This window comes from Magnolia sinica, chromosome 2 (genome assembly GCF_029962835.1).
Source record: "Magnolia sinica isolate HGM2019 chromosome 2, MsV1, whole genome shotgun sequence".
Classification (NCBI taxonomy): domain Eukaryota; kingdom Viridiplantae; phylum Streptophyta; class Magnoliopsida; order Magnoliales; family Magnoliaceae; genus Magnolia; species Magnolia sinica.
Genome location: NC_080574.1, coordinates 45,205,408 through 45,222,195, shown reverse-complemented (window position 1 = coordinate 45,222,195; position 16,788 = coordinate 45,205,408). Strand labels below are relative to the sequence as shown.

The 16,788-nt window shown below is 39.6% G+C and overlaps 1 protein-coding gene across 1 annotated transcript in view; it reads left to right on the top strand.

Moving 5' to 3' along the window:
* LOC131237067 (protein EARLY STARVATION 1, chloroplastic) overlaps window positions 1–16,788 on the top strand; it is a 44,243-nt gene that overhangs the window by 9,999 nt on the left and 17,456 nt on the right. The window lies entirely within an intron of this gene.

Genomic DNA, 16,788 nt, shown 5'->3' with positions numbered 1-16,788 from the left:
CCCACCTCCTGCTGGCTGTATCGTGACTCTGTACACTCATAAGTCCGACCTCGTGTACCACCTCATCGATGTTCATCGACATCGTGATCTGTAGACGGCTGTATAGGGCGCTGAGCAACACCAGGGGCAGGGGGGTCATCGTCATCATCCGACACGGTCACGCTACCACTGCTCGTACTCTTTTGTTAATCTTGAGCCGTATCCGTACGTGGCATAAACGCTGCCCCTCTTACTGGGTCCAACACATCTGCACGACTCTCTTGTTGCGCTCTGCATATTTCTGGGTCATCAATTTCCAATTCTTCACCATCCTCTTCAATTTGCTTTTCTCTTATTTCCAACCAAGATAGAAGCGGGTCATCCTCATCATAAATATTGTCCAAGTTTATTGGACAGTAGTCTTCGTCATCAGCAGCTGTAATGCTCCTATGATGTTATCGCATTCTTAGTTTTATATTGTAGTGCATGAAGACAAGTCTATCTAATGTTCTAGTCTGCAATCTATTCCTATTCTTTGAATGAATGAGCGCAAAACAACTCAAATTCCTTTCGCAGCTAGAAGAAGATGTTGTCTGGCTCAAAACTTTTACTGCAATTTTTTGGAGAGCCTTCGTACTCTTTCCGAAATTAATCCACCATTCGGCAGGTTGCAATCTAGATATTGCATGCTGTGCAAAAGCATCTCCAAAGCTACCAAGGCGATTTCCAAATGTATCTAATTCATTTAATGCCTTTATTTGCAGATCTAAGTCAGGCTCTAATCTCTTTATCACATTTTTTAGCCCGACACGAATTTCATCATCTGCAACAAATGATTGGGCATATCTATACCTATGATTTAGGTAGTAACCTGCTGCATGAAGATCGTGATGGAGTTGTTTTGTCCATCTCTTGTCGATCATCTTCCAATAAGTCTCCCAACTTCTACAATCACGTTGAATTGCAAACTTTGCCTTATCCATGGCATCATATAGGAAGCCCATGGTAGGTGCTTCATCGGATTCAACAAGACGGAGTACCCTCATTAGTGGCTCCATCACCTTTAGGATCGCCTTGACCTTCTTTCAATATTTGTTGTCCCGTATGGTGTTCGCAACTTCGACCGGTGTCCCTGATGTCTTCTTCCCATGTTTTGTGTTGAGCCATTCTCGGGAAGCGAACATCTCACTCAACTCTTCCCTATGCTGGAATAAACTCTCTAATGCTATAAAGTTTGTTGCGAATCTAGTCACTGCAGGCCTCAACAACTCTCGTCCTTTCGTGAACTTTCTTATTATTGCAACTACTTGATTATGGTTGTAAATAAACGTCGTCACTTCCCTTGCCCTTTCGACCATTTCCTTAACATTCTTCTTCTTCCCAATATCTTCCAATATAAGATCAATACAATGGGCAGCACATGGTGACCAAAAAAGATGTTTTTTCTTATCCATCAACATATGTCCTGCAAGCTTATATGTTGCTTCATTATATGTCACAATCTGCACTATATTCTCCTCTCCAATCTCGTTCACAACTTTATCCATTAGTCCATTAATATAAGTAGAATTTTTTGTTGCCTCTGAGGCATCAATTGACTTGTGGTATATAGTTCCTAAGTGGTAGTATACCATGAAGTTGATCATGCTGCGTCTGGTTGGGCCAGTCCAACCATCACACATGATTATGCATCCTCTGGCTTGCCATACAGGTTTAAAGGTAGCCAAGTATGCTTTCACATCTGCATACTCTGCATTTGTCCATTTCCCCCTAATCTCCTTAGCCGTGAGAGCTTTTATTCCTTTACCTGCTTCTGCTGCCGCATCAATTACCACCTGCCAATATGGAGAATTGGCTGCGTTAGGAGGTATGTTGGCATGTATAAATAACTTTGCTGCTGCTCTACCTAATTTCTCAACGGAAGTTCTACTCCACATTTGTTTTATTTTCTTTTGTTTAGTTGATTCTTTCCTAAATAGGATTGGATCAATAGAGGGTCTCATAGGCTTATTTACTTCTTCATCCAAACGTATAGGGGCATCACGTGAAGATGTCTGTCGTCGGCTCCCAAACATACGTCGTAACCCACCAAACCTACCCCCCCACCCCCGGCTCCCAAACATATGTCGTAACTCACCAAACCCCCCCCCCCCCTGTATCACGCACTAACCCATGCGTGCCAAACATGCGGCGACGTTCTTCCTCTTCACGAGCTAGACGCAAGCTCTCTCTTCTAGTTATAGTAAATTCTCGATCTGAATCTTCGTCAGAATCAATAATATCTTCATCACGAATGCCCATATATTCAGGACCAAACACTTCCTGTCGAGCTGCATCCACAATATCATATTTCTTCTTTTGTACAGCAGCACGTTTACCCTTCGACTCATCCAGACTAGCTTGCATTAAAAGCATTATCTCTTTTTGTACTCTACTACATAGCGCAACTTGACCCTTTCGATGTGCCAAATGTTGTTTGAGACGGGTAATTCCACCAGTCACTAGTCTATCACAATACTTGCACTTCATTTGATGCCTAGTACCACCAACCCTCTCACAATGTTGCCATCCAATATTATCACTTGTTGTTGGCCAGACCCAGACATTTCTTTAGGTTTAGGTAGACACTAGATAATTAGATATGAGTATGAGTGTATGACCTATGTTAATAAAGATGATTTTATATTATAACTAAACCCTAGGAAGCTCCAAGGCAAAACCTGTCCAATATAAGTAAATAAAAACATAAAGTCACTAATTTGAAAATAGAAAAAAATTATAAAATGACATCCCAAATCTGTAAAATACACATTAACATGTTCTACCATGATTAACACATCACATGGCATGATTAAAACAGTAAAACAATCGTTAAAAAATTATTTTTCGAATTTTAAAAAAAAGGGCCATAATTAATGCGTAAATAGAAAAAATATTAAAAAATTATAAAATGGCACCCAAAATCTGTAAAATGCACATTAACATGTTCTATTATGATTAACACATCATATGGCATGATTAAAACAGCAAAACAACCATTAAAAATTGATTTTTCGAATTTAAAAAAATGGCCAAAATTCATGCGTAAATAGAAAAAAATATAAAAAATATATAAAATGGCACCCAAAATCTGTAAAATGCACATTAACATATTCTACTATGATTAACACATCATATGACATGATTAAAATAGCAATACAACCATTAAAAATTGATTTTTCGAATTTTTTAAAAAATGGCCAAAATTCATGCGTAAATAGAAAAAAATATTTAAAAAATATAAAATGGCACCCCACATTTGTAAAATGCATATTAACATGTTCTACTATGATTAACACATCATATGGCATGATTAAAACAGAAAACAATCATTAAAAATTGATTTTTTGAATTTTTAAAAAAAGGGGCAAAATTCATGCGTAAATAGAAAAAAATATTTAAAAAATATAAAATGGTACCCCAAATCTGTAAAATGCACATTAACATGTTCTACTATGATTAACACATCATATGGCATAATTAAAACAGCAAAACAATAATTAAAAATTGATTTTTTGAATTTTTAAAAAAAGGGGCAAAATGCATGCGTAAATAGAAAAAAATATTTAAAAAATATTAAATGGCACCCCAAATCTGTAAAATGCACATTAATATGTTCTAATATGATTAACACATCATATGGCATGATTAAAACAACAAAACAACCATTAAAAATTGATTTTTCGAATTAAAAAAAAAAGGTCAAAATTCATGCGTAAATAGAAAAAAATATTAAATGGCATCCCAAATCTGTAAAATGCATATTAACATGTTCTACTATGATTAGCACATCATATGAGATGATTAAAACAGCAAAACATATTAAAAAAAGTATAAATACCTATTTTTGACAAATTTCTGAAAAATGGCCCACCAAGCTTTAATTCAACAAAATCCGCAATATAATGTGTTTTTTCCTCAAATATTCAGCCAAGGTTGGTCGAAATTAGTAGTAGGAGTGAGAAACAATTTGGAAGCAAAAAGTTAAAAAAAAAAGCCAAAACGGAGCTTAAAATGCAAAAAAAAACAAAAAACCATTTTTTGACTGCTACGGTTAGCCGTTATGGGCCAGTAACGGCCGTTATGCCCGTAATGGGCCCGTATCGGCTGATACGGGTACAAAAAATCGTAACGGCCGATATGGCCCCGAAATGGGTAACGATTCCCACCGTTACCGTTACGTATCGGCCGATACGTAACCGATTTGGCATACCTAATCCTCAAGGTGGCATCAAGCAATTGGACAAGTTGGATGTTACACGCACATGACAGGTTGGTAGTTATCCACATTCTACAAGCATTAGATTCTTGTCGAGCTTGCCCGAGTTGTGTGACTTTGCTTGGGCTACACATTTGATCCACCCTTCATGTCCACATCAATATGTTGAGACACTTCCCTCTAGCCTGAGTCCCCTAACTACTTTGCTCATGCCACACAAGTTCTTGCTTCCTAACAGTTGAACCAAAGTACTTTGAGACCCCATTGGCCCAACAATCATGCTCGTCCAACCCAACTCACCAACCAATCTGATAGCAGAAGCACAGAACTTACACAGCTAAGTAGTGATGGATGACTTGGTGCAATGGCCCTTCACTCTTGTAGAAGCATTGAGCTCCCTAGGCAAATGATCATTTTGCTTCCACCCCTTCTAACCTTACAGCTTGAACCTAAGAGCTTCCCTTTTCCTTCCTCTTCTTCTCCCTTCACTCCAACCACTCTCTTAAACATCCACTGTGGTGCGCATCCCTTTTCTTTGTGTAGCACACTTAGAAGGGTCGAGAATAGTCTTTGCTACATGCATTTAAGGTAAAAGAGTGCGACAAATGTTGGCAATGTTTATACAAGGATTACAACGTTGGATCTCTCACGAAGGCCCTAAAACAACCAAAAAAAAAAAAAAAAAAAAAAAAAAAAAAACAAAAACAAAAACAAAACAAAACAAAAAAACTGCATGAAATTGGGTTTATAGTTCATTTGGTATAAATTGTTAAACTCTTTCATATGCAAATTGTTTATAAATTTGGATCTCTCACCAAGTTCGTTGTTTGTTGTTGATGTTTTTAAATGTTGGAATGGTCAGTTGTATTTGGAACGGAATCTTTTCTGGGTGATACTCCCTTTTGTCATCCTTTGGGGCATACAAGATGACAGAAACATGCATACTTAACAAGGTGAGGTATGCTTTTGGATGGTGTTGTTGCTCAGATTAAAGACATCCTGATGCAGGACAATTAACCACTTGCTCTAAAAGCTTGAACTGTTAGAGTATGGTGAATTAATCCCTTTATCTCATAGCCTAGGCCCCACATCGCATGGGTTAGGATCTCGACTGAACCTCCCTCGTGGGCCCCAAATCACATGGGTACTGTCTCACACGGGCTGCCTACCCTGAGTGTGTCCCCGCATCCCACAGGCTACCCCACTCGAGCCCGGTGTGAAATGCGCATTAATCACCCCCAGTGAGGAGTCTCGAACACGAGACCTCCACCATGGGCCCCAAATCACATGAGTCACCCACCCCGAGTGTGTCCCCCCATCCCACAGGCTACCCCACTCGAGCCCGGTGTGAAAATGCCCCTGCATTAATCACCCCCGGTAAGGAGTTTCGAATACGAGACCTCCCGCTTTGATACCAATTTGATGCAGGACAATTAATCACTTACTCTAAAAGCTCGAACTGTTAGAGTATAGGGAATTAATCCCTTTATCTCATAGCCCAGGCCCCACATTGCATGGGTTAGGACCTCGGCCGAACCCCCTCGTGGGCCCCAAATCACACGGGTACCGCCTCACATGGGCTGCCCACCCCGAGTGTGTCCCCGCATCCCACAGGCTACCCCACTTGAGCCCGGTGTGAAATGCACATTAATCACCCCCGGTGAGAAATGCGCATTAATCACCTCTGGTGAGGAGTCTCGAACATGAGACCTCCCTCGTGGGCCTCAAATCACATGGGTCACCCATCCCGAGTGTGTCCCCGTATCCCACGGGCTACCCCACTCGAGCCCGGTGTGAATATGCCCCGGCATTACATCCTAATTAGTTGGTTTTTTTTTTTTTTTTTTCCGCTTCTTCCTTCTTAAAAGGAATTTTCTAGCATCACCTATCACGGAGTAGGACATTCTAAGGAACTAAAGGATGGATACCACATGTATGGAGCATTGATGGTTGAACCTCTCTATGGGGTTGCCCTCCGATTGGCATTGAAATTTGGAGGTTATTATTCCTATTCTCTTGGCAACTAGGGTAGGGTTGGAGGAACCATTAGAGATTGGAGTGGGGCCTTCAAAGTTTCTTTCTAGTACGCAGCAGGTGGAAAACTTGTTTGAAGCCGAAACTAGAGCACTTCTTGAGGGGTTATGCCTTGTGTATATGGGTCCAGCAGACTCTAATTATATCAGCAGAAATGCTGAGAAATAGAAACGAGGAGTTGCCACTAGCTGATTTAGAGCAATCTGCTCTAGGCTAACCATAAATCCAAAGTTCATAAAATTTGACTCCAAACCGTGTACAAAGGAGAGGTCCAGGCAAGAGACTTGGTGAAATTGTGGTCTCTTCTCCATCAAAAGGAAGTAAAATTTTGTTGAAATGAAATTCTGCATGATTTCTCAAAATGTTACAAAAATTTTAAGAAAAATGGAAGAAAATGAAGATGGGAAGGAGTGCTTGATATTTTGAGATTGTCATCTCGGGCTCCAATTCTGATTTTCTATTTTTACCTGAACCATATCTCAAAGCCAGGAGACGTAGGTGTACTCAGCCATCTTAATGCTAGAGATCTCCATGGCCTTTAGATCCAGGACCAAGACCCATGCCTTATTGTTTTATCTGATTATAATAAATTCTCCTTATTCTTGCAGGATTTTTAGGGCCTGTTTGGATGCACCCTCTAAAGGGGCATTTGAGCCATAAACGCCATTTTGATTCAAATGGCAGTTGTAGTTGTGCGTTTGGATGCACTTTGCAAATGCTGTCTTATCTTTTGCTTGACAAAATAGACACTAAAATACTGATTTGGAAAAAAGAAGATTCGGCTGAAAAGCAGGCTTAGGACCTTTTCCGGAAATCTGCTTTTGACGAAGTGTGTCCAAACAGGTTCTTGGCTAAGGGATAGTGAAGAGAATAGTGAGGGAAGTTCTCTTAGGTTAGAGTTTATGAATTCAAAGAGCAATATGCTTTTCTTAGGGAGGATTGGCTATTTATAGAGATCTGGGATGGTTGAGTGGTAATTTGAAGGAATCTAGTGGGCTTTCTAAAGAATGGGAGAACTCATGGATGCTTGACAAGTGAAATGAGATGAGATGTTGGTTGGAAGATCTGGGGGTAGATTGAGAGAAATTTGAGGGTAATGGAGAGAATATTCTGGTTTCTAGAGTGATCTGAATTTGAGTGGTTGAGATTCACCCACTTGTAAAGATCCTAGAGGTTGAGGATGGTTTTTCACCAGGTGAGTTAGCTAGATGGGTAGTTTTGCATTTAGGGGTAGGTTATGGTTTAACTAACAGTCCTAGGGATAGTTTGATAGGAAATAAATTTGGAGGGGGAGAAATTTGGGTTTGAAATTCTTGTGCAAGGGCACTTCTGTAATTCTTTTGAAGAACTCAGCATAGAATTGGTCATGCAACCATCTTCACTCACCCATATCTTTCGGACCTCAGTTTGATACAATCCAGGGTCATTGGAAAGTTTGTTCAAAGGGCCACAAAATGGATCCCAAGATCATGAAAATCATGTACATGAGATCAAGGAAATTGGAGCCCGAAGGCAAGAATTTGCAGCAAAGTTTACCTGTGTGGTGGAAAAAAGGATTTCTGCCAACCAGGAACCCATTGTTTTTGAATTTACTCCATGGCACGCAGAAACCCCGCCAACTTGTGAATTGCCAAGAACCACTCCCTGGTTGCAGAAAAAGGGTTCCCACCAGCTATGGAGGTCCATGAAAAATTACATGGGTGTGGCCGAGGCCATGGGTGAGTTGGGCTTGGGCCCACACCTTTCATTTTCGAGATCAATTTCAGTGTGTTAAACTTGGGTCAATTTGGGTTGGTTCAGGTTTGGTTTGGGGATTTAAGAGTAGTTTTGGGTTGATCTGGATACCTGAGTAAATTCCTGCAACATAAGGATGAAGACATGGCTCTCTTTCAAATGGTCTGGACCTAATGTGGGATGGTGTGTCTGCATGCCTCTTACCCAAATTGTTTTGTGGATCTCTTCTGGTGGTAGGTGGATCCGAAATAATTTCCTCTTCAGTTAGGAATGATATTGCGACATCTAGGTTTTTCAGGCATTGATATTAAGGATTTAATTTCAAGAATAGTTGTCTTTTTCTTTGTCTATAATGAGCAATGTTTTCTTTGTCTCTAATGTGCAAATGTCATGGATATCGAAAAATGGTACTCAGAGATATTGGAAATTCATTCATGTTGATGTATTTATGTTTCTTCAGTGCATTCTTTAGGTTCTGCACAAAAATAAAAATAAAATAAGACAAATAAAAAAGAAAATGTAAAAGAAAAATAAAAAGGAATACCTTGTCATTGTTGTACATGCTTGGCATGAGGGGCAACGGAGAGGTGTAGGCATGCTATCAACTAAATCAGCATGTATTGGGTCAGTCCAACACAATGCATTATCTTTATGCGTCAATGTGAAGGTTCTATAAATACTTTGTCTTTTTGTCCATCTATATTTGTCCTCCCTGCATGTGAGGGTTGAGTTTGCCTTCATCCTTCTTCATGGTGTGAAACAAAGCTGTCTTTAAATTATGCACTAGCGGCATACTTTAAAATGTCAATGGCAAGAGTCTTCCCTCTTACTCTGTCTCTATTTCTCAATCAACTCATATTGTCACCCTATATAGTGAGAGTGATAGGTTCTGCTTCATCTCCATCTTATTCAATGATATAAAACCAAAGGACTACATTGCTGAAATTCGATTCTCTAATAACAACTGAATATATGGAGAAGATGAGATTTGTGAGGGGTTTGGAGAGATCTTAGCAGATACCCATCCAAACAAATAAAGAAATACCCCTAATCTAATTAGATATCGTAATTTACTTTAATATACTCTAACATTCCCCTTCAAACTCAAGGTGCTCTGAAATAAGCAACTTGAGTTTGAAAGGAATGGTAAAGTTTTATTCAAACTCAAGAAAATTGCAATTGTAGATGGGGCAAGCATGGGACGATGGAAATGAAGAGTGGCTTTAAGTGAGTAGGCATTTTTGACAACTTCTAAGATATGAACCAATAGAACTTAAAACATCTGACAAATGATCTAGCAACACTTTTAGTGGCCGGGATTTCGCTCATTGCTCTTTTGGTGGATACACACTTCTGGTTGCTGGGAGTTCAACCGTTGCTCTTTTGGTGGCTCTAGAAACTATAAGTTGATATAGAAAAGAGAAAAGTAGAAAAGATGAAAAAAATGAGAAAAAATGAGAGAAGAAACTTGAGAAAAGGGAAATAAGAGCTAGGGTTTATGTTCCCACTTTTTTCTTATATGATTTTATAAATGGATGAAATTACAAAACTACCTTAAGTAAATAAAAACAAAAATACCGAAAATACTCCTCATACAAAAATTATGTAAGTGGGCCATAGGCCTATAGCCACTACCGTTAACACTCCCCCTCATGCTGGAGCATAGATGTCTTGCATGCCTAGCTTGGAGACTAGTTTGTCTAACTGAGATTTTCCAAGATCCTTGGTGAATAAATCTGCAATTTGATCGTGGGAAGAAATATGAGGTTTGTAGATCTCTCCTCGAGATATCTTGTCTCGAATGAAATTACAATCAACCTCTATATGCTTCGTTCTCTCATGAAACATTGGATTATTGGCAATATGTATCATAACTTGATTGTTGCAGTGTAAAAACATTGGAACCTGAACTTTGGATACCAATTTTTTTAAGAAGAAACTTTAACCATATAAGTTCATGAGTTGTTTGCACCATTACTCTGTATTTAGCTTCAACACTTGATCTGGCAACTACATTCTGTTTCTTACTTTTCCAAGTAACCACATTACCACCTAGGAAAGTGCAATAGCTCGTAGTTGACCTTTTATCACATCTTGACCCTACATAATCTGCATCTTAATAACTAGCTACTTGGAGATAGCCATGAGCTCTATATAAAATACCCTTCCCAAGTGAACATTTCAAATACCTGAGGATTCTCATAACTAATGCAAGGTGTGATGTTCTTGGATTTTGCATGAACTAGCTCACCACACTGACAGGAAAAGCGATATCAGGGCCTGGTGATGGCCAAATAACTGAGCTTGCCAACAAGTCTTCTGTACATACCAGGGTCTTTTAACACTTCTCCTTCTTCAGGTTCAAGCTTGAGGTCAGGGTCCATTGGTGTATCAACCGGTTTGGCACCCAACACACCCATCTCTTCCAACAAGTCACAAACATATTTTCTTTGACATAAATTTATGTTGACTCTCGATCTTGCTACTTCAATGCATAAAAAATATCGAAGAACGAGTTTTTTGATCAGAAATTGAGTTTGAAGATATGACTTCAACTTCTCAACGCCCTCCGAGTCACAATTAATCACTATCATATCATCCACATACACAACTAGTATTATGTGGCTGGAGGTAGAATGTCTTGAGAACACTAAGTGATCTACCTTCTTTTTAATCCAAATGGCACAACCACATTACTGAACTTCTCAAACTAGGCCCGTGGTGATTGTTTCAGTCCATATATGGATTTGTTTAACCTGCATACTTTAGATGACTCCCCTTGAGCAACATATTGATGCAGGACAATTAACCACTTGCTCTAAAAGCTCGAACTGATAGAGCATGGCGAATCAATCCCTTTGTCTCATAGCCCAGGCCCCACATCCCATGAGTTAGGACCTCGGTCGAACCCTCCTCGTGGGCCCCACTTCACATGGATTCTGCTTCACACGAGCCACCCGCCTCACATGAGCTGCCCACCCCGAGTGTGTCCCTGCATGCCATAGGCCACCCCACTCGAGCTTGGTGTGAAAATGGCCCTACATTAATATACCCAGGAGGTTTCTCCATGTAGATTTCCTTGTGTAAATCTCTATCCAGGAATGCATTCTTCACATGTAGCTGAAAAAGTGGCCAATCCCGATTTACTGCTATTGATAGAAGAACCCAAACCAAATTAAGTTTAGCCACTGGTGAAAACGTATCAGGACAATCTACTTCATAAATCTGTGTATACCCCTTAGCGACCATTCTGGCTATGTAACGATCAATTGATCCATCATGTAAGAACTTGACTGTGTACACCCATCTACACTTTAGTGGAGTCTTACCTTATAGAAGACTAGTCAACGTCCAGGTATCATTGGAATACATGGCTTCCATCTCTTCATCCATGTTTCAACCAGAAACGAAAGCATTTAATTCAGGGGAATTATCTTATGTAACAATGACAAAATGAAGAATATGGAGAATAATCATCAAATTTTATTCACTCTAAGTTCATTACATCCTTTTGATCCTCTAATTCCAGAATAGAGTTCCTAATGATAGAAACACAAGTACTGAATATATTCAAATATGAATTTTGGCAGCACTCCGGCTCATGTCATTCATGTCTCCATAAGAGATGAGTTGTGCGGGTTTTCTCCACACATGCATCTCTCTCCCTTAATATGATAAAGGAAATGCCAGAATCCCTTGGAACACTTGAAATGGCCTGGAAGACTTCTGGAAATCAACGTATCCATCACTCCACAGAGTATCTGCGCAACTCATAGGTGAGTTGCGCGGGAGTAGCGCGGCCCTTGATCTCCATTCTCTCTCTCTCTCTCTCTCTCTCTCTCTCTCTCTCCTCCAGTACCTATCAGAGGCACTGGTCTTCTGGAAAATCTTTGATCCCTTAAATGAGGGGGTAGGGGGTATTTATAGGCTTCCGCACGTGTGGGTCCTCAAATTCGAAGCTGTGGACCCCACTTCGCATCCCTGACCCAACCAACCATAAAGGGAGTAGCACGGACCTGCGCACCCATGATGAGTTGTGCGGACCTGCGCAACTTATGTGTCAGCGCATCTTGTCACCTGTGCAACTTGCCTTTCTTCAATCTTACTTGATCATCATCATCATCATCATCATTTTTTTATGCTCCAACAGATGCTCCCTTGATTCGAGATTTGACCACTCATTGAGTCAATTGGAAGGATCAAAATTTGCTTCCTATAAGCTCGAGTTGCGTGGACCCGCGCAACTCTCTCCGTGCAACTCAGGAGTGCTCTCTGGCTATAAATAGCAACTCCCCAATCATTACTTCATTCTGAAATTTTCCCAGCCCAGACCTCATTTCCACGCTACTTGAAAACCCGCACAACTTACTCGTCGCGCAACTTAGCTCCCCATGCTACTTGCTCGTCGCGCAACTTGCTTAGTGCGTAACTCAGCTCCCCGCGCTACTCTCCAGCACTTTGTGCGAAAAACCCTTGTTCTGAAACTCTGCCCAATTTTCTTCTCAAAAATCTTGCACTTGACTTAACAGCCTCCTTTCTTTAATCATGAGATATCTAGAAGCTCCGTCTTCAAGGAGGAGATCCTTCATTTTCTTCAGCATTTAAACAGTCCTCTCACGATACTTGGGATTGTGTGGAAATCAATGAAGAAGTATTGGAACTTCGCAACCCCTCTACGAGCGAGACAATCATTGTCCCTATAAATTTGCGACGTCATTGGTCGATTCTGCATAGTGAACCATCCACCCATCAAACCAGCCTTGTTTCTATAGACAATTGGATCATAAGGGAACCAAGGATTTTGGAGGGTCGTCTAGAAGGGAAGGAATCATGTCAGAAGGTTGGCATGATGTATAAAATGTGATTTTTACGCCCCTGTCATAATCCTCATCAGCCCTTCCCAATTCGAAATCGCTCAGCAACATTTCTTCAATGATCATATTCCCTGGAGAACAAATGATTTTCTGGCCAAGGGTCTTCTATCCCTTTAAAATTTCTATAGTGCTTGGGCCCGGATTGTTGCTCGTAAACATACTACCATCCTGGAGTAGATTAGTCTTCTTGATGCGATCATAGCCACATCAGAGCATTTCCATGGCGATGTAGCTATCTAGGGGTTTTCTCAATCACCGGTCCCCAATCACTAACTCGTTTCATCTTCCTTTGGGAGAGATGAGTATTACTCTATGGGATCTGCTTTGTATGGCAGGTCTTACGATTATGGGCAACATCTTTAATGCTTATATCCCTTCAAACGAAGAACTTTCTCTTGCTTCTATGGCAAATAGCAAATATGAGATTTCAAAGGCCACACTTGAACTCTTCGGAGAACTGGCTAACTTCCCACAGCTTGAACATATTACTTCCCTTAAATGGCTATCTCACTTTTCTTGAAATTTACGGTATGTTTCCTTTCTTCCACTCTTCCTCTTTCAAATCTTCATCTTTCTTCTTAATGACCATATTATTTCGCTTTGACAGCTTTGCAGGCCATAATCATCGAGACTTCAAGACCATTTGTGAGAACATTACGAGCACTACTGAATATAGCCGCTCTTCCGAATTAGCCGCTTTTTTAGCTTATTGGCTGAGCTTAGTGATATTTCCTGACTGGGAACAAGTGGATATCATTAGACCATCTCTCTTTGTAGTCGCAGGTGCGATGGCTAAAGGTCAGAGACATTCATTAGCTCCTATGGTGGTGATGAACGAAGAGCACATTGGATCTAAAGGTGCATGCGGAGTGCTAAAACTGATGCACCCAAGGAGCACCAAATAAGCAAAATGGGTTGAAATAGGTGGGTGAATATGTCTCTCCTCTCATACCAATACCCAAAAATAAATAACTAAATAAAAGTCTAGTGACAAAAGCAATGGCCCAATAACCAATGGACCCCACCACGTTGGAAATACTAATGACCCCACACATGAATTAGGCTCATAGAGATATAGGCCTACAATGATCAGTAAGATGGGCCACATCTTCTGAAGAAGCCCTCATGGATAAGGGCGTTAGATGGCCCAGTAACAATTGAGATCAAGGGCACTAGTGCCAGCAACGATGGCTAGAGCAAGTTGTCAACGATTGTGATGGTAGTGGCGCCAGAGCTTGCCAGATTTGGATGAATAGATCGAAGATGGTTTGGGTAGCGTGTGAAAGATGATGGGGGTCAATGCACTAGATGGGTTTGGGTCTACGTGGTGGGTGTGGGTAGAGTTGTGTTTTGGCAGGGGTTTGGGTGAGTTCAACAATCGAGTTTCAATGGTTGTCGGTGGTTTCAATGAGGTTTTGGGTGGTTGCGGCAATGGGGTGTCTATGGTAGTTGGTGGTTTTGATGGGGGTTGGGAGATCAGGTGTATGGTTGGCGCTGGAGGTAGTGCCTGATGTGGATGGGTCCAGTCGGTTGTGATGTAGTGGGGTGCAGGCAAATGGCGATGGTGACGGATTTGAGCAATGGGTTCAACATAGCAATGAAGGAGGCAGTGGGGTTGTTACTAGATTTGCAAGTGACGGTTGTAGTGGCTACAGTGGTGATGCATTGGTGTGGTGGTGCTTGTTACGACAATGGTGGAGATGAATGGTGTGGATGAAAGGCCTCAAATCAAGTGTTGTGATACCATGTTTAAACCGAAGGACTATATTGTTGAAATTCTAACTTGTGTTATTTCTCTAATAACAATTGAATATATAGAGAAGATGGGAGGTCTGTAAGGGATTTGGAGAGATCTTAACATATACTCATCCAAACAAATATAGAAATACCTCTAATCTAATTAGATACCATAATTATACTCTAATATACTATAATTACTTGATGCACGTGGTTGGCAGGTGATTGCGTGTGTTCGCAGGGAATAGTCTCGCCTTAAAAGGGCGGGGATACCCTGTTGTCATAAAAAATAAAATAAAATATTTTTTTTTTTTAAAAAGAAAAAAAAAAGAAAAAAAAAATACATAACATGGTTGACCCCAAATTGCCACCCATGTTCTTCATTAGCCAGTCTTTCTACCCCTTGAATCTGAGCACAACTGCAACTATATGAATACTAGCACAACCAAAATTACATTTTCATGTGAACCTTACTACCATTGTTATCAAATGCGATCCTATATGCATATGCACATACTGTGGATCAGATTGCATATGCCATAATGGCGTATGCGATCTGGCAAGTATGCCATGGCATACCTTAATATGGCACCAATATGCGATCGCATACTGCATATGCGAATGCATATTTCCCAGCGGTCAATTTTTTTTCTTAGTTTTGTGTACCTTTGTCTATAAATAGGCACTCACATCCCCTCCATTTTCACTATACTCCAAAGCTCTAAGTCTCTCGCTCATTCTCTCGTACTTTGATCTCTTTACAATTATTTCAAGTATGTTTATTTTTATATTTTGTAAGTTGTGCTTGTTTTTTATAAATTAAGTTGTTAGTTGTAACTTATGATGAGTAGTTTCAAGTTATCCATTTATCAATAAAATTTCTATGTTCGAAGTTTTTAATAATTAATTCTCTTAATGTAGTTTGTTGATTGTTTTGTTAAAATTTATGTAAATATAATATAAGTAATTAAATATATAACTTATTGAAACACTCAAACTACATTGAAATAAGTAAAATAACCCAATCCAATCATGTGTACTAATTAGGCAAGTTTTTCCTATTTTTTCAAAAAAAAATCAATTTTTAAAATTTTTTTTTTTCAATTTTTTTTTAAAAATAAATAAAAATGCAACGCCATATACAATTATGCGATCGCGTATATGCTGTTTGCATGCGATCGCATATGCAATTTGACAATATTGTTTACTGCGCAGATGCGTATGACTATGTTTCAGTTAAAAAAAGAAAGAAGACATGTGCGACTTCTACTATACCCACTATTTTCAATTATGGTGTGACCCAATAGTTTGCCTTTCAACTCGACTGCCTTTCCCATTTTTGGTTGTCCATGGTTTGATTCTTGGAGATACTTTCGCAATTTTATGCTATGAAGTATCTTAAAATCAGAGCTTGCAAATACAGTTTCTAGTGCATTTTTTACCTTTTGGAAAGCTTACAAACACAGTTTCTGTGAGAACAAAATACTAAACAATTTGGCCTTGAAATACAACCATGTTTGAGGCAAAATATGCTTCAGGAGGACAATTTGGACTATATAATTGACCATGTAGTGGATAGTGTTTCTTGAAGCATGAAGGTAAACTAATTTGACCCTTTTGTTCTTTGGACCTCAATACCAAACTTATGTCTGCCCCATATGCTTAAAAAGAAGGTTAAGGTGAATACATCAAGACATGCCCGGATGCTGAAGTCATTTCTTTTCATCGAGATTGTTGACCAACACATGATTCATTTATTTAGGGAACTTCTCATTCAGATAAGGCAGTTACATGCTTGATTTTTAAAAAGTTCGTTTTTGTCAGTAAAAAAAATAACTTTCTTGAAGATGTGTCAACGTGCTATCTAGCTCATTACGACTCATTACAAATGTGGTTGCATGAACTATGCTGTTGATGTGATTTAAATGGTCACATTAGAACTTTCTTGTTTGAACCATCTTAATTTTCAGTGATGTAAAATTTCCACAAAATTTTCCTCTAGTGATAAAAAAATTTAGGAACCAATTAAAAACTGTGTTTAGGTCATCTTATAATTCAATCCCCCTTATTTCGCTTCCTCATTTTTTCCCACATTTCTTTCTTTCCTTAGGCATATTAATGCTGCTATTAAACCATGTATTTATAGCTATTGTATGAATGTTGTTTCCATAA